Below are 21,618 nucleotides of genomic sequence, written 5' to 3'. Positions count from 1 at the left end.
AGAAGCCTTTCTTCTCTGTTTGTGAAGCCTTAACTTCTTAGAAGCTGTCCATCTAACATTGAATGTAAGAGAATGGCTGGCCACACTGAAATGCTTGCCATCCATAAAAATTCTTGGAATGATTGTGTTTCTGAGCTGGGATGTTGCTGAATCAGAATAGGGGATGTTTTAAGTGCCAATGTTTTCTTTGTTGGTAATCTTTGGTGCCCAGTGAAATTCTTCTCTCCATATTTAAATGGCTGCATGTTCTTCTGGTTCTGCTCTCTGTTAGTGCACGGCCAGCAGGTCCTGCTAGTCCTCCGATGAGGAGGGTGACAACTCTCAGGTGCAGGACAGGGAGCAGAGCCAGCAGTACCCACTTGGCTCCAGAGAGGCAGAGAGTTCAGCTGAGCTACGGACGAGTGACAACGAAGAGGAACCAAGAGATAACAATGAGTATGTGACTGATGGAGAGTCTCTCCAAAGTGTAATTTCTGATATATGGTAGACACAGGTTTTTCCAGTCTTTTGGGTTCTACTTGGTTCTCTTTGGAGAATTCTTACTTGAAATGTTGTGGCCTATCTAGAAGAGAAGTAACAGTAAGAAAACCCCTAAAAAACAGCAAAATCCTGGAGAAACCTTTCTTCCCCATTCAGGAATTCATTATTGAATGTTTCTTACATTATGGATTGCACTGAAATGCTTGCAGTACATAAAAGCTCTTGCACTGACTGTGCTTCTGGGTTGGGATGTTTCTTAATCAGAACAAGGGTTTGTTTCAATTTTTGCAATTGTATGTCTTGGAAGGCCTCTTTGCACTGGGAAATTGACAGCTGCGTGTTCTTCTGGTTCTGCTCCCTCTAGTGCATGGACAGCACGTCTCATTAGTCCTCCGATTTGTGAGAATGACAATGCAGAGGTGAGGATCCACAGCCCTTGCTGGGAGGCTCCAACTTGCCCATCCCTCCAAGTCCTTTCTTGATGGTGTCCATAGAGCGAGAAGCCCTTTCCAGGATGACACTGGCAGATCTGTGTGTTTCCTATAGTTCTACAGCATTGAGTGACAGACTGCACGTAGTCCAAGTCCTGTTTGCCTGGTGCCAATAGAGCAGCAAACTGGAATTCTGTGCTCCAAATTCCTGTTGTGGTTTCTATTTTTTAGCAGCTGTCTATCTGACACCAAGTGTTTAGACGAATCATTTGGCCTTTTGGGGAAGAAAGAGGGAAAGAAAGGATTCCAGGCCAAATCAACTTAGGGAACTGATACACAAGAGCAGGTTTTTCAGGAATATTCAGGCAGCTCCTAATCTGTCTCCATTTTTACCCCATTGCTGGGAGCAGAGCCAGCAACACCCACTTGGTTCCAGAGAAGCAGAACATGAAGCTGAAGTACTGGCGAATGACAGTGAAGAGGAACCAGAAGATATTGAAATGTATGTGACAGATAAAGTGTGTCTTCAAAGTCTAATTTCTGATACATGGTAGAAACGGGTTTCTGCCAAGCTTTATGGTTTTTCTTCCCTGTTCATGAACTCCTAATTAAATGTATCTTTCAGTAACACTTTAGTAACACTGAAGAGGCTGAAGTACAGAAAACTAATTGAAAGGGGGCTGGAATGTTTCTAAATTAGAATAAGGGGTGTTTTACTTTTTGGCATTTCTCTATCAGTAACCTGTCATGAATGGTGAAATTAATGGCTGCATGTTCTTTCTGCACCTGTTCTCTATAGCACAAGGCCCTCTAGTAGTCTCCTCTGCGTGATTTGCATGAGATGCTACTCACAGGTAAGGATCCACATGTTTTTGTCCTGTCACATTAGTGGGAGGGGAAAGAACAAAAAGGGGAGCTGCACAACTGAGCTGTTTGAGGTGGGTGCCACGGGCAGCTGGCTGGAAGCACAGCCCCTTCTGGGAAGCTCCAACTTGCACATCCTTCCAAGTGCCTCCTTGGTGGTGTCCTTAGAGGGAGAAGCCCTTTCCAGCAATGGCACTGGCAGACCTGTGTGTTCCTTGTAGTTCTAGCATTGACTGATAGAATTCTTTACTCACAAATTTCTGTTGTGGCTTCCTTCCTTCAGCAGCTGTTCATCTAAGATGAAGTGTTAGGGTTATCATAGCAGAATTTGCCAGTTTTGGGGAGAACAAGGGAAAGGGAGAGCTCCAGGTCAAATCTGAATAGGGAACAGGAACAGGGGACCAGGGAGGAGGGTATTCAGGGGGTTCCTAAGCTGCCTCCGTTTCTGCCCTGTTGCAGCAATGAGAGCAGAATCAGCAGCACCCACTTCTTTGTTTTTCAGGGCAGCAGCTCTTTGTGCTACTGCTTTGAATGTTCCTAACCAAACATAGAGGGTGATAGCCTACCCTTGCTCACCTCCCCTGCTGTAACTGCTTTCTGAGCTGAGGCTTGTGTGAAGCACCAGTGGGCTCACCAAATCTAATTGTATCTTCTTTTCTCTCCCTTCCCATGTGTTCCCTTCCCATCAATGGAAGCTTCTTGAAGGTGAGTTGATGTTTTACAATTGGTAATGGACTTTTACCTAAAAGGTAATAGTTATTTTTGTTGTTCTTTTCCAAGAAAGTCGAGCAGCAGGGATTGAAACTGCTTTTTAGCAAAAGGCAAAGCACTGGGCTAAAGCCTCTGGCCAGTGTCTCAGAGAACAGATGCAATGTGTGTGTGATGGCCTCTGTCAGTCACAGTGGGAAATCCCTGCAAGAAAAGTGGTAGCTGAATATTTATGCAGAAGGAACTTTTTAATGTGCTAACACTTTCTGCACTTTTAGCTGATTGGTGGTTGATTAGTGTGACATGGACACTGGAGTTGCAGAGGTCACCATTGCCTGCGGTTTCTGAGAGTTAAAGAGCAAACAGCATTTTTTGACCCTTTGGCTGTTACAGACCAGGCCATCAGAAATGGTTCTCCCTGTAACTTGGTCAATATGTTGTCCACAAAAATTGGACTTGTTGCTGGGGTGCAACAGGTAAATAATGATACACTTGAGAGAGACTTGAGAGACATTGGTTGTTTGTTTTAGTGTTTCACCAGTCTGGGTGCTCAGTGATATTTCACAGATCAGACTCACCACTATCAAAATAACTTCTCTTATTCATAAATTTAAACAAACAAGAAATTAGCTGTAACTGGTTGCAAGTGACAAGGTTATCTTCTGAGCTAGTATTCTGTCTCCTTTTGGTTAGTGATTGTCTCACTTCTCACTGTAATTAGTCCACTCAGTGCATTGCTCAGTCTCCCTCTTCTTTTGGGCTGGGGAGTTAATCTTGAGTTGCTGCTCCATGAGTCGGGGCTCACCATCTCCCCCTGCAGGAACTACTTTTTACCAGTCAGAGCTGATTTCAGGAGACTTGGGTTTCTTAGTTTCTTCCTTATCTTGGGAGTTGTGCCAGATGTCCATGTGGCCCCTCAATTCTGCATTTTTTGTGTCCACTCTCAGTGGGCATCCTTCTCCCCAAGCTTTGTTAAGCCTTCCCTGGCTCTGGGCTCCTTGAAGCATGTCAAGCCCTGAACCTTAACAAGGCAATTCTACCAACAAGGAATTTGCCCATGGGCAGCACGTAGATCTTGTTTGTGAGTTGTTGTCTATTTAATGGAATAAATCTCCCTTCCAGCTGATTTGGCTTGCAAGTGTACAATGATCTGACATAGAAACACAAAGAGCATCCTTCCTTAAGAAATCTTTTACATGTTCTGCATTTTGCATCACATATAACTTATGAAATTTAAATTACAGTTTATCGACAGCAAAAGAGAAGGGCCACCCTGAAGAGACATGGACAGGTGGATGGCTCTGGTAATGGAACAGGAGCTAATGATGCACCTGCTGCTGACTCAGCCCCTGCAGAACAGGGAGCAGCAGAGGAGGGAACTTCACTTTCAGAGTATGTATGCCTCATGCCCCTACCAAACGTGAATTGTTTTACCTTTTTTTTTGTTTTCTGCATCGGACTAACTTATACTGCTATGCCTGGTTTATTTTTGAAGCCTTCCCATACTCTATGTATTTCCCTCCCTCTCCCATGTTGCATGATGATCAAATGATACCATTTGCATTTTGGGAGAAAAAGGCAGCCCAGGGCAGCTGTACAACTTTGCACAGAACCTGAGAGATGATTGTGGGGGTGTGGCAAGGAATGGGAATTACTTGCATCAAATCTGAGAGCTGGGTGACTGACTACACCTTTCTCCTGGTGAAAGCAGGACACCCTTTCCCTCAGGACAGGGAGACTCCAAATCCTCATTAAATGCAGCACACAAGACTTAAAGAGAGCTGGGTTCTTCAGAGGAAATGTGTCATGGCTAGTCAGTGCAGTTGCATGATTATGTGAGATGTAATGTATCAATAACTATTGAAGTGTGGTGATCTTAACAGCTGCGTGTTCTTTCTCATTCTGTTCCCTCAAGTGCACAGCAAGGAGTTGTCATTAGGTGTCCCATTTGCATGGATTCTTACTCAGAGGTAAGGATGCACCTGTGATGGTCCTTTCTGCTTTGTGGGAGGAGAAAGCCAGAAGGGGAGCTGCACAAGTCAGTTGGATGATGTGGGGTGCTGTGGGCAGCTGGCTGGAAGCACAGCCCTTGCTGTGAAGCTCCACAAGTCACTTCTTGGTGAAGTGAAACCGGCAGATCTGATAGTCCCTTGTAATTTTTATTCCAGGTGCTTTAAGTCTCATTTGCCTGGTGCCAATAGAGCAGCACACTCAAATTCTTTCCTCTCAATACATGTGATTTTCTTTCCTTCAGATTTTACAATGTGGACGACAGCTTGTGGCAACCATGTGTGGCCATGTCTTCTGCAGCGAGTGCCTCCCTGTTGCCCTGGAGACTATCGGCGCGTGCCCAACCTGCAGGGTGGAACTTACTCCAGATCTATACCACCCCATTTATATATGAGTACTTCTGCTTCTCAGGACAGACTCAGATGGATCTTGGACTATAGGCAGTGTAGAGACTTGTTTCTTTATGTATATAGTTCTTCCTGTATATAGTTTCATTTTTGCTCAATTCAATTATAAATAAAGTTTTGAATAGTTGAAATATTGTCTGTCTGCTCTTCTGTGTTGGACTGTGCTGATAGGCAGAGATGTTGTCTAACAGGTGGAAGTAAGGCTCTTGGTTGGAGCAGTCAGAAGCTTGTTCTTTTCCTCTCCCTGTAGTCATTGATTTGGGGGCAATGTGCTAAAGCCACAAGCTTTGTAGTTCTTGGTGCCAGCGTGTGTTGTACGGGGAAAAAGAAACAGGGCCTGCTCGGGGTGAGAGGGATCCGATTTCTCAGGGCAGACTCTGGTGCACGCTTTGGTGAAAATGTCCTGATTTCATAGCTCAGAAGATAGAAAGAGTAGCAGGTTGTGCACACATCCAAAGAAAGCAAGGTTCTTTGAGAATAACTGGTACATTAACAAACTGCTGCTTTGAGTGTTGTAGGGTTTCATTAGAATTAGAATCTGGAGGCTTTTGAAGGAATGTGGTTTTGAATGCATATAGTTGGTTGCTGACTTTGAGCTGTTGGCAGTACAAGTGTGTTGTAGCTCCAGTTCCTACAATTACAGCCAGACAGTCCTAAGTTCCACTGAAGAGAAATGCAATTGTCCAGAGATAAATTCACTGGACATAAGAGAGGAAAGAAAATGATTCTGTTATCCAAAAGTAATAAAGAGACAAAGGCAGATCTCAGCTAAAAATGCAACTGTAAATCCATTGTACCATGAAACAGAAAACTTAGATGAACAAATTGAACTGAGGTCCTCTGTGTGTTTAAAGTTGGTCTTCTGTGTGGACATGTATCCTTTATTTTGGTTTTTAATTTTTGTCTTTAGTGTGTTATTTATCTGCTTCCTCAGTCATATCTCAAGATGTCTTAATATCACCATATTTAGGCAGAGGAAGTAATAAACAAGGTTCATTGTCCCCCCTATTTTTATGTGGCTTGATCTTAATAAAAAAATGAAAACATTTGTATTATCCTGATAAAGTGATCTTTTGATTTTTGTTTTTAAGAAAAACTACTTGAGTTGTCAAAATTACTCAAAGATATTTCTTCAACAGATACAAATAAAATCATGTACTTACAGGATGGCCATAAAGTTTAGAGCGGTGCTTTCTGTTTCCCATTTTTGCTAGACTTTGAGCTACTTGGTGGATGCAACGACAGTAAGCAGAAATGTCTTTCTAAATTGTCTAAATTGTCTTTCTAAAAGCTGTATTCCTAGGTGACATGCAAGGCCAGGTATTCTCAGTAAAAAGAGCAATTGTTGGTAAAGTAAGTTTGATCTTAAGTAACCTGCAATGAAATGGCACTGAGCTGATTTTACAATAGGTTTAAACAGATGTTAGTATGCCTCAACAGCATAAGCTGAGGCAATTTTCTTTGAACATTTGGTATATGGTTAATAATTAACCCTTTTCTTGTCTAAACAAATATATAAAATTTTTAGAAAGTATTGATCTCGGAATGCACTGAATAGCAAAAGGTAACTGAAGAGTTGAAGCATTGGTTTCAGTCTTGGTGTGCAGTTGTCAGCTGAAGGAAAAGCACATTTTCAGCTCATTTCATCATTGATCTGTAGGCATAGGAGAAGTGGGGTTTTTGAGCTTTGAAAGCCCAGACCAGAGAGAGAGTATATTTGCATGGTTCATTTCTCATAATCAGTGCTTTGGGAGTCATACACGGTGCTTAATTATTCATATATTAAATGTACGTTTGGAATTGCTTTAGCATCTTAGCATTTTTATATAAAGTGTTAAATCTCCTTTGGGATTTTTCAAAAAATGGAAAAGGCATCCCTCCCATTCTTCAACACTCACCATGCTGTCAATTACCCAAAAGGATGGATTGTAATAACAGAGAAACTTTTGTAAGAAATGAGCCTCTTGACGTAGAGCATGAGCGGAACAAATCCTTGTGCTCTCCACAGCACTGGGTCAATTCCCACCATTCTCCCCACAGCACAGAGCACCCAGCAGGACCAGGGCCTGAGGAGCAGCCCTGCACCTGGCAGGGCTGAGATGGGTTCCCTGCTGCTCTCAGGAGCCCCAGCCCACCCTTCTGAATGCAGGTGCCGTGGCAGAGTGGCTGGAAGGAAAACTGAGCAGTAATTCTGCTTCTTCTGCTGTGTCACCTTCCATAGCAGAGCAGGGCCTCAGGAGGAAGGTGCTGTCCGCGGGAGCAGAGCAAAGCTCCTCAGCCCTGTTGCGAAATAATGATAGAGGAGTAGTTGAAGACCTGAAAATGTCAAGACTTCAGAGACTTGAAATAAGGATCAGACTGCTTAGATCTTTTCATCAGTTTGGAAAAAACCCAACAAACTTGGATTTTGTTTTAATTGCTATTTACTAGGGTTAAAGTTAAAACACTCTGGTAGGAGTTAAAACAGCAACAGACTAATAAACCTGGAGGAGGAGGGTTAAGGAAGGGTTTAACTTTCCTTCTGATTGGGGGAGGTGTGGTTTAGTGGGGTTTCTTTAGCCACAGAAGACTCCAGTGATGCTCGGGTTGCTCAGGCTGAGGGTGGCGGGAGGTGCAGCTCTGTCCCTGCTCTACCCCTGAGGCCTCATGTGTGGAGCTGTGCCCGGCCATGCCCAGCAGTGCCCAGCAGGATGTGCCTGTGGAGCTGTGCCCAGCAGTGCCCAGCAGGATGGGCCTGTGGAGCTGTGCCCAGCAGTGCCCAGCAGGATGTGCCTGTGGAGCTGGGCCCAGCAGCAGCAGCAGCAGCAGCAGATGGGCCTGTGGAGCAGGGCTGGAGGAGGCCGTGGGGATGTGTGCAGGCCTGGAGCAGCCGTGCTCTGCAGCCAGGCTGGGAGAGCTGGGGCTGTCCAGCCTGGGGAGGAGCAGGGGCCGGGGAGGCCTCACTGTGGCCTTGCAGTGCCCAAAGGGGGCAGAGAGCAATGGGGAAGGGAAGGGTTTTAGATCAGAAGGGGGAGACTGGGATCAGATGTTCAGAGGAGCTGTGAGGGCAGTGAGACATTGCACCAGGCTGCCCAGAGAAGCTGTGGATGCCCTGGAACATTCCAGGCCAGGCTGGGCAGGGCCCTGAGCACCCTGATCTGGTGGGTGGCAGCAGCAGCCGGGGATGGTTGAGGTGCCTCCATAGCCCTCTGGAACTCCATGGGTGGGCAGAGCAGACACCCGTTACCTGGGCATGGAATGTTGCCCCTGGTTGCCAGGGGCACTCCTGCTCCCAAGGTTCTGTTGGCATGGACTCTGTTGACGGGGTGAACCCGAGCCAGTTGACGGGTTCTCTGCTGCACAGCAGACGTGGAGCATCCGTCTTCTCCATCCCGGCTGGGAATAGAGAGCTATTTGCTGACATTTGCGAGCCAAACTCTGCACTGACTGTACAGGTGAGGGCAGACGATTCTTGGAAAGGCTTCTGATGCTCAGGGGCTGGGCTGGGCTGCAGGATGGGTGGATGGGCTGCAGGTGGGCTCAAGTACCAGAGTCACGGATTCCCCTCTGGATTTGGACAGGAACTGGAGACTCCGGAATGGGAGTCTTGGGGCATGGGGGTGTTCAAGGAAACTGGCATTCCAAATAGATAATCTCCCCTCTACTTTTCTGATAGGTTTGGAAGAGTAGTTTTCTGTCACACCGAAAAATCTGCAGTGGGCTGACTGAAGGAACCAAAGGGATTGATCACATCCCTGACGTTCCTTTTTTGGTGTTTGCCCCACTTATTTTGCTGGTGGTTTTTGATCAGAAACCACCATGAGCTCAGTAAGTACTTTGCTACTCAATGGAAACCTGATTCTTAAAACATTTTCCAGGGTACTTCTAGAAAGCATTTCAAGAATTTGTAGCAAATGCAGAGGAACCTTTGAAAACTTCATGTAACTTGACATTCTGGAATAGTGAAGGTTTTGAATCTCTGTGGGTGTTAGCAGTAGTGCAGAAATGCTTACGGTGGGGGCGGGAAGGTGCTGGAATTGGGAACTGGTCTTTTCATTCCCAAGCCATTGGGACAGGCTCGCTCTTGGGGAGGTGGCTTGTGGGAGATCAGGGGTGATGTCTTTTCCCTGATGTGATGTGCTCAGTTGGGAATGGCCCATAGCACCATTTGGTGTGTATTCCAGCCTTTTCAGGAGAGTTTTCTGTATCCTTGTGTGCTGTCATTGGTGTTGCAAAAACCGAGGTCTGTGTTGAGATTCGTGCCACAGAAAATGCTCAGGCTTTGTTCCCTGTCAGCGTCAGCGAAAGCGCCCTGGAGGAGCAGTTCGTTCCAGACCAGCTCGGAAACGGAGCAGGCTGCTGCCCTCCAGCAGAGGTGGAACTTCGCAGACGGAGCCAAGAGACCTTGAGGAAAGTGGTGCACCTGCCTTTGAGCCTGGTGAGTACAGAAACTGCTTCTGGAGGGTTGAAGACCATCTGGCCATGTGCTTTTGCCAGGTTCTAGGCCCTTTACTGGGGAGGAAGGGAACCTTGGGATTGAGGAAGCACCTGGAATGGCATCCCTAAACAGCAAGCCTTCTGACAACTGTCTTGGTGCTACTGAGCTCGATACACTGGCTGCTAGTGGGAGAGGAGGTGTGTAGCAAAGGTCCTCAAGTGCTGCTCAAAGCCCTGACTGTGTGTTCTGATGAGCTGGCAGTCACTGCAGCTGCCACAGTGGAGGGTGGCAAGCTGAGTTTGGGATCTCCCAAGCTGGAAGAAGATGAGGAAAGCCTTTCAAAATACTGTGCCCCATCCTTCAAGGAACCAATCTACAGCATGGTACCATGAAATTGGTGTCCCCTCTAGTGTTGGTTGGGGTATGTTTTTGCCCGGTGTGCTAAACATTCCCCTATATGAACTGAATAATCTGTTGATGTGAACATCCTGTAAGCTGTTGTCATCCAACAGAAGTTGTTTGGAGCTCAGCTGCTCTTCCTGTTGTTTTGTCCCTTCAGAGGGACAGGGCTGGCAATGCTCCCTGTGGACTGTTGAGGGCAAAGCTTGAGTGAAATGTGGTACACGTTCCTGAAAAAAAGAGACCGAGGGCACAATGAATCCAACCACAGCCTGTTCTACAGTGGCGGCCTACCTAATTCCTTAGTAATCTCTGACCTTGGTTCTAATGTTCTCCCTTTTCAGCTGGTGGAGAATTCATAGATATCACAGCTGAATCTTCAGAGCCTGAGGTCATCGCTATCAGCGAAAATGAGTCTCCTGTGGTAAGTAGTGAAGGGCACACTCCTCTCCATCTTGCATTCAAATTAGTTTTCTTGCCTGTCTTCTGGAATCTTACTGAGTACTGTGGCCTCAAGGGTTGAAAGAAGGCTCTGATTTATCACTTTAGACACAGTTCCCAGTCAGCCCCAAACACACTCATGAACACATCAGCATGCCTGAGAGGTGCTTGCAGAGAGTGGGTGAACAACCTAAAAGAGGTTGTTGCTTCCCTGATTTAAAGGAGAGCACAGGAAATCTTTGACTTCCCAAGTAAGAAGTTTTTAGCTGCAACATCAGTTTAAGGAATCTCTGTCATTGAGCTGTAAAATGCAACTTCAGCTGACTGGGGTATGCACTAATTCTGTTTCTTATTCCAAGAAGTCTTTAAAATGGTCCCATCTGGAATTTTTTCATTTTTCCCCTACTATCTTAAAAGAATATGCTTGGATCCAGCCCACAGTGCAGTGTATCTGCTCAAATTTGGGATGCCACTGCTGCTGTGCAAAACAGAAACGTGCAGCAAACAGCACGGGAGTTTTATCCTGACAGGGCTGTTCCTGAACCTTTGCAAAGAAAAGGCCTCAAATTTTACAACACAATTTCCATGACCCAGCTCCACGTGCACCAAACACAAGAGCAGGTTTGGGTATGGGGTTTTTTCTCCTCACTAGTTGTTCACATGCTAAGTAGTGTTCAGGCTGTCACAGGTGAAATTGCCAGTTTGGGGGAGAAAGAGAGGAAGAAATGGCTCCAGCCCAAATCCAATTACGGAACTGAAAAAGGGAAGCAGGGAGTAGAGTTTTCAGGTGGTTCCTAAGTGCCCCCATTTCTACCCCATTTCAGGACAGGGAGCAGAGCCAGCAGCAGCCTCATCTTTCCAGAGCATCAGAGAATTCTGTTGAGGCACGGGCAAGGAATGATGAAGAGCAACCAATAGAAGATGATGGGTATGTGAGAGAGAAAGTGTCTATCAAAAGAGTAATTTCAGATAAGTGGTGGAAAGAGGTTTTTGCCAAGCTTTTGGGTTCTGCCTAGCTCTGTGCAAGTACTTCAGACCTGGAATATAGTGGCCTGCCTGGAAGAGAATTAAACTAAGCCCAGCAAAATCCAGCAGAAGCCTTTCTTCTCTGTTTGTGAAGCCTTAACTTCTTAGAAGCTGTCCATCTAACATTGAATGTAAGAGAATAGCTGGCCACACTGAAATGCTTGCCGTCCATAAAAATTCTTGGAATGATTGTGTTTCTGAGCTGGGATGTTGCTGAATCAGAATAGGGGATGTTTTAAGTGCCAATGTTTTCTTTGTTGGCAACCTTTGGTGCCCAGTGAAATTCTTCTCTCCATATTTAAATGGCTGCATGTTCTTCTGGTTCTGCTCTCTGTTAGTGCACGGCCAGCAGGTCCTGCTAGTCCTCCGATGAAGGAGGGTGACAACTCTCAGGTGCAGGACAGGGAGCAGAGCCAGCAGTACCCACTTGGCTCCAGAGAGGCAGAGAGTTCAGCTGAGCTACGGACGAGTGACAACGAAGAGGAACCAAGAGATAACAATGAGTATGTGACTGATGGAGAGTCTCTCCAAAGTGTAATTTCTGATATATGGTAGACACAGGTTTTTCCAGTCTTTTGGGTTCTACTTGGTTCTCTTTGGAGAATTCTTACTTGAAATGTTGTGGCCTATCTGGAAGAGAAGTAACAGTAAGAAAACCCCTAAAACCCAGCAAAATCCTGGAGAAACCTTTTTCCCCATTCAGGAATTCATTATTGAATGTTTCTTACATTATGGATTGCACTGAAATGCTTGCAGTACATAAAAGCTCTTGCACTGACTGTGCTTCTGGGTTGGGATGTTTCTTAATCAGAACAAGGGTTTGTTTCAATTTTTGCAATTGTATGTCTTGGAAGGCCTCTTTGCACTGGGAAATTGACAGCTGCGTGTTCTTCTGGTTCTGCTCCCTCTAGTGCATGGACAGCACGTCTCATTAGTCCTCCGATTTGTGAGAATGACAATGCAGAGGTGAGGATCCACAGCCCTTGCTGGGAGGCTCCAACTTGCCCATCCCTCCAAGTCCTTTCTTGATGGTGTCCATAGAGCGAGAAGCCCTTTCCAGGATGACACTGGCAGATCTGTGTGTTTCCTATAGTTCTACAGCATTGAGTGACAGACTGCACGTAGTCCAAGTCCTGTTTGCCTGGTGCCAATAGAGCAGCAAACTGGAATTCTGTGCTCCAAATTCCTGTTGTGGTTTCTATTTTTTAGCAGCTGTCTATCTGACACAAAGTGTTTAGACGAATCATTTGGCCTTTTGGGGAAGAAAGAGGGAAAGAAAGGACTCCAGGCCAAATCAACTTAGGGAACTGATACACGAGAGCAGGTTTTTCAGGAATATTCAGGCAGCTCCTAATCTGTCTCCATTTTTACCCCATTGCTGGGAGCAGAGCCAGCAACACCCACTTGGTTCCAGAGAAGCAGAACATGAAGCTGAAGTACTGGCGAATGACAGTGAAGAGGAACCAGAAGATATTGAAATGTATGTGACAGATAAAGTGTGTCTTCAAAGTCTAATTTCTGATACATGGTAGAAACGGGTTTCTGCCAAGCTTTATGGTTTTTCTTCCCTGTTCATGAACTCCTAATTAAATGTATCTTTCAGTAACACTTTAGTAACACTGAAGAGGCTGAAGTACAGAAAACTAATTGAAAGGGGGCTGGACTGTTTTTAATTTAGAATAAGGGATGTTTTACTTTTTGGCATTTCTCTATCAGTAACCTGTCATGAATGGTGAAATTAATGGCTGCATGTTCTTTCTGCACCTGTTCTCTATAGCACAAGGCCCTCTAGTAGTCTCCTCTGCGTGATTTGCATGAGATGCTACTCACAGGTAAGGATCCACATGTTTTTGTCCTGTCACATTAGTGGGAGGGGAAAGAACAAAAAGGGGAGCTGCACAACTGAGCTGTTTGAGGTGGGTGCCACGGGCAGCTGGCTGGAAGCACAGCCCCTTCTGGGAAGCTCCAACTTGCACATCCTTCCAAGTGCCTCCTTGGTGGTGTCCTTAGAGGGAGAAGCCCTTTCCAGCAATGGCACTGGCAGACCTGTGTGTTCCTTGTAGTTCTAGCATTGACTGATAGAATTCTTTACTCACAAATTTCTGTTGTGGCTTCCTTCCTTCAGCAGCTGTTCATCTAAGATGAAGTGTTAGGGTTATCATAGCAGAATTTGCCAGTTTTGGGGAGAACAAGGGAAAGGGAGAGCTCCAGGTCAAATCTGAATAGGGAACAGGAACAGGGGACCAGGGAGGAGGGTGTTCAGGGGGTGCCTAAGCTGCCTCTATTTCTACCCTGTTGCAGCAATGAGAGCAGAATCAGCAGCACCCACTTCTTTGTTTTTCAGGGCAGTAGCTCTTTGTGCTACTGCTTTGAATGTTCCTAACCAAACATAGAGGGTGATAGCCTACCCTTGCTCACCTCCCCTGCTGTAACTGCTTTCTGAGCTGAGGCTTGTGTGAAACACCAGTGGGCTCACCAAATCTAATTGTATCTTCTTTTCTCTCCCTTCCCATGTGTTCCCTTCCCATCAATGGAAGCTTCTTGAAGGTGAGTTGATGTTTTACAATTGGTAATGGACTTTTACCTAAAAGGTAATAGTTATTTTTGTTGTTCTTTTCCAAGAAAGTTGAGCAGCAGGGATTGAAACTGCTTTTTAGCAAAAGGCAAAGCACTGGGCTAAAGCCTCTGGCCAGTGTCTCAGAGAACAGATGCAATGTGTGTGTGATGGCCTCTGTCAGTCACAGTGGGAAATCCCTGCAAGAAAAGTGGTAGCTGAATATTTATGCAGAAGGAACTTTTTAATGTGCTAACACTTTCTGCACTTTTAGCTGATTGGTGGTTGATTAGTGTGACATGGACACTGGAGTTGCAGAGGTCACCATTGCCTGTGGTTTCTGAGAGTTAAAGAGCAAACAGCATTTTTTGACCCTTTGGCTGTTACAGACCAGGCCATCAGAAATGGTTCTCCCTGTAACTTGGTCAATATGTTGTCCACAAAAATTGGACTTGTTGCTGGGGTGCAACAGGTAAATAATGATACACTTGAGAGAGACTTGAGAGACATTGGTTGTTTGTTTTAGTGTTTCACCAGTCTGGGTGCTCAGTGATATTTCACAGATCAGACTCACCACTATCAAAATAACTTCTCTTATTCATAAATTTAAACAAACAAGAAATTAGCTGTAACTGGTTGCAAGTGACAAGGTTATCTTCTGAGCTAGTATTCTGTCTCCTTTTGGTTAGTGATTGTCTCACTTCTCACTGTAATTAGTCCACTCAGTGCATTGCTCAGTCTCCCTCTTCTTTTGGGCTGGGGAGTTAATCTTGAGTTGCTGCTCCATGAGTCGGGGCTCACCATCTCCCCCTGCAGGAACTACTTTTTACCAGTCAGAGCCGATTTCAGGAGACTTGGGTTTCTTAGTTTCTTCCTTATCTTGGGAGTTGTGCCAGATGTCCATGTGGCCCCTCAATTCTGCATTTTTTGTGTCCACTCTCAGTGGGCATCCTTCTCCCCAAGCTTTGTTAAGCCTTCCCTGGCTCTGAGCTCCTTGAAGCATGTCAAGCCCTGAACCTTAACAAGGCAATTCTACCAACAAGGAATTTGCCCATGGGCAGCACGTAGATCTTGTTTGTGAGTTGTTGTCTATTTAATGGAATAAATCTCCCTTCCAGCTGATTTGGCTTGCAAGTGTACAATGATCTGACATAGAAACACAAAGAGCATCCTTCCTTAAGAAATCGTTTACATGTTCTGCATTTTGCATCACATATAACTTATGAAAATTAAATTACAGTTTATCGACAGCAAAAGAGAAGGGCCACCCTGAAGAGACATGGACAGGTGGATGGCTCTGGTAATGGAACAGGAGCTAATGATGCACCTGCTGCTGACTCAGCCCCTGCAGAACAGGGAGCAGCAGAGGAGGGAACTTCACTTTCAGAGTATGTATGCCTCATGCCCCTACCAAACGTGAATTGTTTTACCTTTTTTTTTGTTTTCTGCATCGGACTAACTTATACTGCTATGCCTGGTTTATTTTTGAAGCCTTCCCATACTCTATGTATTTCCCTCCCTCTCCCATGTTGCATGATGATCAAATGATACCATTTGCATTTTGGGAGAAAAAGGCAGCCCAGGGCAGCTGTACAACCTTGCACAGAACCTGAGAGATGATTGTGGGGGTATGGCAAGGAATGGGAATTACTTGCATCAAATCTGAGAGCTGGGTGACTGACTACACCTTTCTCCTGGTGAAAGCAGGACACCCTTTCCCTCAGGACAGGGAGACCCCAAATCCTCATTAAATGCAGCACACAGAGACTTAAAGAGAGCTGGGTTCTTCAGAGGAAATGTGTCATGGCTAGTCAGTGCAGTTGCACGATTATGTGAGATGTAATGTATCAATAACTATTGAAGTGTGGTGATCTTAACAGCTGCGTGTTCTTTCTCATTCTGTTCCCTCAAGTGCACAGCAAGGAGTTGTCATTAGGTGTCCCATTTGCATGGATTCTTACTCAGAGGTAAGGATGCACCTGTGATGGTCCTTTCTGCTTTGTGGGAGGAGAAAGCCAGAAGGGGAGCTGCACAAGTCAGTTGGATGATGTGGGGTGCTGTGGGCAGCTGGCTGGAAGCACAGCCCTTGCTGTGAAGCTCCACAAGTCACTTCTTGGTGAAGTGAAACCGGCAGATCTGATAGTCCCTTGTAATTTTTATTCCAGGTGCTTTAAGTCTCATTTGCCTGGTGCCAATAGAGCAGCACACTCAAATTCTTTCCTCTCAATACATGTGATTTTCTTTCCTTCAGATTTTACAATGTGGACGACAGCTTGTGGCAACCATGTGTGGCCATGTCTTCTGCAGCGAGTGCCTCCCTGTTGCCCTGGAGACTATCGGCGCGTGCCCAACCTGCAGGGTGGAACTTACTCCAGATCTATACCACCCCATTTATATATGAGTACTTCTGCTTCTCAGGACAGACTCAGATGGATCTTGGACTATAGGCAGTGTAGAGACTTGTTTCTTTATGTATATAGTTCTTCCTGTATATAGTTTCATTTTTGCTCAATTCAATTATAAATAAAGTTTTGAATAGTTGAAATATTGTCTGTCTGCTCTTCTGTGTTGGACTGTGCTGATAGGCAGAGATGTTGTCTAACAGGTGGAAGTAAGGCTCTTGGTTGGAGCAGTCAGAAGCTTGTTCTTTTCCTCTCCCTGTAGTCATTGATTTGGGGGCAATGTGCTAAAGCCACAAGCTTTGTAGTTCTTGTGGCCAGCGTGTGTTGTACGGGGAAAAAGAAACAGGGCCTGCTCGGGGTGAGAGGGATCCGATTTCTCAGGGCAGACTCTGGTGCATGCTTTGGTGAAAATGTCCTGATTTCATAGCTCAGAAGATAGAAAGAGTAGCAGGTTGTGCACACATCCAAAGAAAGCAAGGTTCTTTGAGAATAACTGGTACATTAACAAACTGCTGCTTTGAGTGTTGTAGGGTTTCATTAGAATTAGAATCTGGAGGCTTTTGAAGGAATGTGGTTTTGAATGCATATAGTTGGTTGCTGACTTTGAGCTGTTGGCAGTACAAGTGTGTTGTAGCTCCAGTTCCTACAATTACAGCCAGACAGTCCTAAGTTCCACTGAAGAGAAATGCAATTGTCCAGAGATAAATTCACTGGACATAAGAGAGGAAAGAAAATGATTCTGTTATCCAAAAGTAATAAAGAGACAAAGGCAGATCTCAGCTAAAAATGCAACTGTAAATCCATTATACCATGAAACAGAAAACTGAAAATTAAACTTTCCTTACTTCCAGCATTGTCTTGAAGTCAATTTTTTTTATATCTTTCTCAGTTTTGGTGTTTTATTCCTTTGGATTTCTGTATTTTTGTTCACCTTTCAACAGTAGCATTTCAAAGGCCTTGGCAGGACTCCCATCACAGGTCTATAATTTTGCAATGATTAGGGAATGATAGGTCAAGTGTTCTTAAAGTGATGTTTCACATATGATGAAGGTTGGAAAAAATTCTCAGTTTTAGAGTTTATCTGGGAAGGTCATACCCATTTCTCAAGGAAGCTGCAGAGTTAGATGGAAATCATAGTGTTTTGGGTTAGAGGGCTTCTAAGAGGCGTGGAAATGAGAGTGTCCTCCATGTAGGTCCCTTGAGTTGTCCTTCAGGCTGAAAGATTTACCTTTCTGAAATTATTGGGAAACCACCCCAGGCTTCACATCCTTTCAGGAAATAAGCAGCAGCCTCATGATGATGCCAGCCAGCTCTCCCAGGACTCTCAGATGGGTCCTATTTACTTCTATGGACTTGTATGAGTCTGAGAACTACACCCAAGTAGAGAAAAAGAATCTGTGGCTGTGGAAGATAGGAAATGGCAAACATGGAGGAAATGGGTACATTTTTTGACCTCTGAAATAAACATGGATAAGTCTAAAATGTCGTTTTAAACTTGGATAAGAAAAAAAAAATAAAAATCCCATCTAGTAGCTACCCTACCAATATTTTAGATTTTTTAGCCTGATATTCCCCAGATAGGTGGGATAGTTCTGGTGCAGGCATGTGGAGAGGAGCAGTGGGGTATAAATGTGCAGAGGTAAGGGTGGGCTGAATGGAGTGTGGTTATTTGACATACTCCAGCTGTGGAACTCTTTCCCTCTAGCAATTTTGTTCCCCTCCCCTGCCATATGTTTATAGAAAGATTTTTAATCTGGTATATCCTGGATTGTGGACTATTTCTGGGTTATCAGTGGCTGTTTGAAATGACAGAGGTAAGACCTCCTTATGTGGTGTTTGGTTTTTTAGTTTTGGTGACATGCTGATCTCCAATTTGGTTGCATTCAGTCTTGTATAAAAAATACACATTACAATGCAAGCAGAAGCTGAAGAAAATCATGTGGTTGATTTTAATAGCTTTATGCGAAGAATCCTACTATTTTGCAAAGAAAATACAAAAATGGTGGTCTGGGATATCATAAAAAAGTTCTTGTAGAGCTCTCAGTTTGCAAACTCAAAGTTAAGTGATTGCATTTTATAACATGCATATTTCTTTTTGGTATTTGTATTTAGCCAGTGGAATTTCCCACAACAACTACCATTGAGCCAGGTTTTAAATTAGGCTTTCTGATAGAAGGGGTTTTAAATAAGGACAACAAAGTTATGCATAGTTAAAATAGATGACAGGGAAGGATCATGAGGGATGGAAGCCTCATGGTTTAGAACTTAGGCCAAGAATTTTGAGCCAACTGCTATTCATTACAAAATTTGTTGCTCCTTTCTCAGAGGCATCAAGTCCAGATCACTGTTGGCAACCCAAAGAATCAAAGATGTGATTCACTACTGCAAATCCCAGGCACCCTCCTTCAGCTGAGGTCTGCAATGGGCAACTTCCTAAAATTAACTTTTATTCAGTTATATTTTGCAACTATGCAAAGGCTGTAGAATTGCCAGGCTTCTGGTTATTATGGGGCTTGTCTATCTAAAATTGCTTTTCATCTTCAACTGTAGATTCTCTCATGAATTGACACCTATTTTTGTACCCATTTTGCAGTGCTACAGTTCCTGAGCTGTAAGGCATATATTTTGCTATGGTTCAATATAATCTTGGACGATGACATTTTGGGCTGATAACAACTCCTGGTGTATTTTATTGGCATTCCTCTCTTAAACGAAATCACATCAGATACAGACTATAGAGTTGTCTGAGAGGTCAGCAGTTATAGTAGGTGTGTACAATTTTGCACACATTTAGCTAATTTTGTAGAAAGAGTTAATGTTTGGCACCCAAGAAGGTTGTTTTTATTCATCTGGCATGCTTCCATTCAAATACCCATTTAATGTGGTCACCAATTATAGAAATAGTTAAACAGTACTGTAAATGGACATGTTTTCTTTGTTGGGATGATCGCTGACACACTGAATTCTTTTCATTAAGTAATTTGACCACAAGCATCTCTTTACTTTGGAAAAAGGAGGAAAAAAATCTCTAGCAAACACGCTTCCTTTCAGTTTTCATATTTGCAGTGTTTATATAGGGGGATATAATTAGAATTTCAGGATAAATTGCACAAGGTATTGGAAGAAAATCAAGACTAAAATAAACATTCAATTCCTTTTTTTTTTTTGGATTTGACCACTGCACACAAACATTTGGTTATAAATAGATAGTTCATCCCTGTTGGAGTAACATTTTACATTCAAAGTACGATTCTGGAAAAGAAAATCCTATTCAAAGTGATCTGAAGCAAACATGCAATTTGAAACCTTTGGTTAGTTTATGAATCTTTACTACAATTGGATTACATTTATATGCTCTGTAGTAAATACCAAAAAGCCTCTGAAGTAAAATATGTTCCAGTGGAATAATCCTTACTGAGAGAACTTGCAATTGCAGTTGTTTTTGTCTCTTGATAATTTTGCATTAGCAGGGTATTGTGTACTATTGGTATACACACTAGCTGCTGTTCCAAGAATAAATACCACTGGCATGTACACTGCCAACCTGACAGACATAAATCAGCTAACCAATTTGATGGTAGCACTTACCTTACCTGGAAGAAGTGGGAGCACTCATTTTCTGAGGAGAACACAGCACCATTCTGTGTCAACCATCCTTATACAGAATTTGCTACTCTGTGTGGAGATTGCTGGAAAATATAGTTTTACATTTTTCCTTGTGAAGTGAATCTTGAAGAATGTTAGTGCCTCTCTAAAGATCTGTTAACCATGAAAATGTAGGCATACACATGTACAAGATTCCTAGGAATTAATACTTATCTTCATCTACAGAGAAGAGTCAGTGCAGCGCAGAAGACAGTAAGATAAAGTTTTCAGCTGGTGTTCTCAAGCTGTACTTTTGAAGAGTAGTGCTTTCTGCCTGAATGATCAAGTCCACTAGATTCATTTCTTATATGAAGCACATGAGGTTTCTGTAAGTACTGTCTGACTCTCGTCGTTGTATGTATGCACCTTCCATTTATTGAGAAAGAGTAGAAAATACTTTTATTTGGTAATTTGCTGGTTTGAGCCAAGAAAATCAAAGCTGAATTTCACACCCATGAAACCAAATAGGAAGAAATTACTCAAAGCAGTAAATGCTAGGAGGTGCTAGTTTAATTCTAATCAATACTCCAGACCTTACTCTGCTGTCACTGTGTAAGGAGTGAGAAACTCAGTCAGGTTTTGAAATGTAGAAGGAATCTATAGAAATTTCTATGAGAGATATCCCTAGGGCACGCTGAAACAGTACTCTTTGGAGTTGCATCCACTGTACACAGCTGCCCTAGAAGTGAGCACACCTAACTTTTCATTCATCAGTGCTATTAATTTTGGGGAAATGATTCATAAACTAAATGAATTAAAAGTCCGGGACAGCTAGGTTTGGCTTCAGTATTTGTTTGTGTGAATCCAAAAAGCGTAGTCTTCTGGGAGCCAAGAACCAGAGATTAGCATCTTCAGTGTCATTTTATAGCACAAACAAACCTGACCCTTTAAGTGGACTTCTTTTGGTTTCTTCCTGATTTAACATGCTTAAAATACATTAATTTTTCCTTAGGTGATCACTGCCTTTCCTTTCAGTGAAAGTACAAACTGAGTACTATGCAAGCCTTACAGTCTGATTTTCTGATGGGCAGCTGACATTCTTTAACTGCACTTAAAGGAAAAATGACACTTCATTTAACTGGATAGTTTGCCTTTGTCTTTTAGAGCTGACTATTTGTCACTATAAAGGTGCAGCTTTTATGCCATTCAGATTATTGCAAAATATTTTAGAGAAGCTCAGGCTATGGTTCTTGGAAGAAGGTAGGCCTTTCTGTAGACACTTTCCTGTCTACTTTTTCAACTCTTAATAGTTCCCCCACTTGACCAAGCATAGTTCTCAGTCATGGTTGGTTGATAAGGGAAGAGTAACTGGTGTCACCTGCCTGGACTTGTGCAAAGCATTTGATACTGTCCCACATGACCTCCTTGTCTCTAAACTGGAGAGACATGGATTTGATGAATGGACCACAGAATGGATAAGGAATTGGCTGCATGGTTGCACTCAAAGGGTTGTGGTCAATGGCTTCATGTCCAATGCTCATGGAGAGCAGTGACAAGAGGCGTTCCTCAGGGGTCGGTCTTGGGACTGGCACTTTCTCATGTTTTTGTCTGTGACAAGGACAGTGGAATTTTAGTGTGCTCTGAGACAGTTTGCTGACAGTACCAAGCTCAGTGGTTTGACATGCCGGAGGGAAGGGATATTACCCAGAGGCACCCTGGCAGGGTCAACAAGAGGGTCCATGCAAACCTCATGATATTCAGCAAGGCCAAGTGCCAGGTCTTGGACAAGCACAAATGCACAGGCTGGGTGAAGCACAAATAAAGGCTGGGTGAAAAATAGATTAAAACCAGCCCTGAGGAGAAGCACTTGGGAATGTTGGTGGATGAGAAGCTC

The 21,618-nt window shown here is 43.9% G+C and overlaps 2 long non-coding RNA genes across 2 annotated transcripts; both read left to right on the top strand.

The window, feature by feature from the left end:
- The first annotated feature begins 3,731 nt into the window (after nucleotides 1–3,731).
- LOC139592600 (uncharacterized) lies at nucleotides 3,732–4,901 on the top strand. The gene is made up of 3 exons (XR_011680052.1): nucleotides 3,732–3,875; nucleotides 4,399–4,453; nucleotides 4,738–4,901. It is a non-coding gene; the product is annotated as an uncharacterized lncRNA (long non-coding RNA).
- A 10,080-nt stretch (nucleotides 4,902–14,981) lies between these two features.
- On the top strand, nucleotides 14,982–16,230 carry LOC139592236 (uncharacterized). Its single transcript, XR_011679944.1, has 3 exons — nucleotides 14,982–15,125; nucleotides 15,650–15,704; nucleotides 15,989–16,230. It is a non-coding gene; the product is annotated as an uncharacterized lncRNA (long non-coding RNA).
- The last annotated feature ends 5,388 nt before the right edge of the window (nucleotides 16,231–21,618 follow it).

This window comes from Agelaius tricolor, unplaced genomic scaffold, assembly GCF_023055355.1.
Source record: "Agelaius tricolor isolate 1412-34295 unplaced genomic scaffold, bAgeTri1.0.p SCAF_8, whole genome shotgun sequence".
Classification (NCBI taxonomy): domain Eukaryota; kingdom Metazoa; phylum Chordata; class Aves; order Passeriformes; family Icteridae; genus Agelaius; species Agelaius tricolor.
The sequence above is the reverse complement of the archived record's forward strand: the minus strand, read 5'-3'. Positions and strand labels throughout refer to the sequence as shown.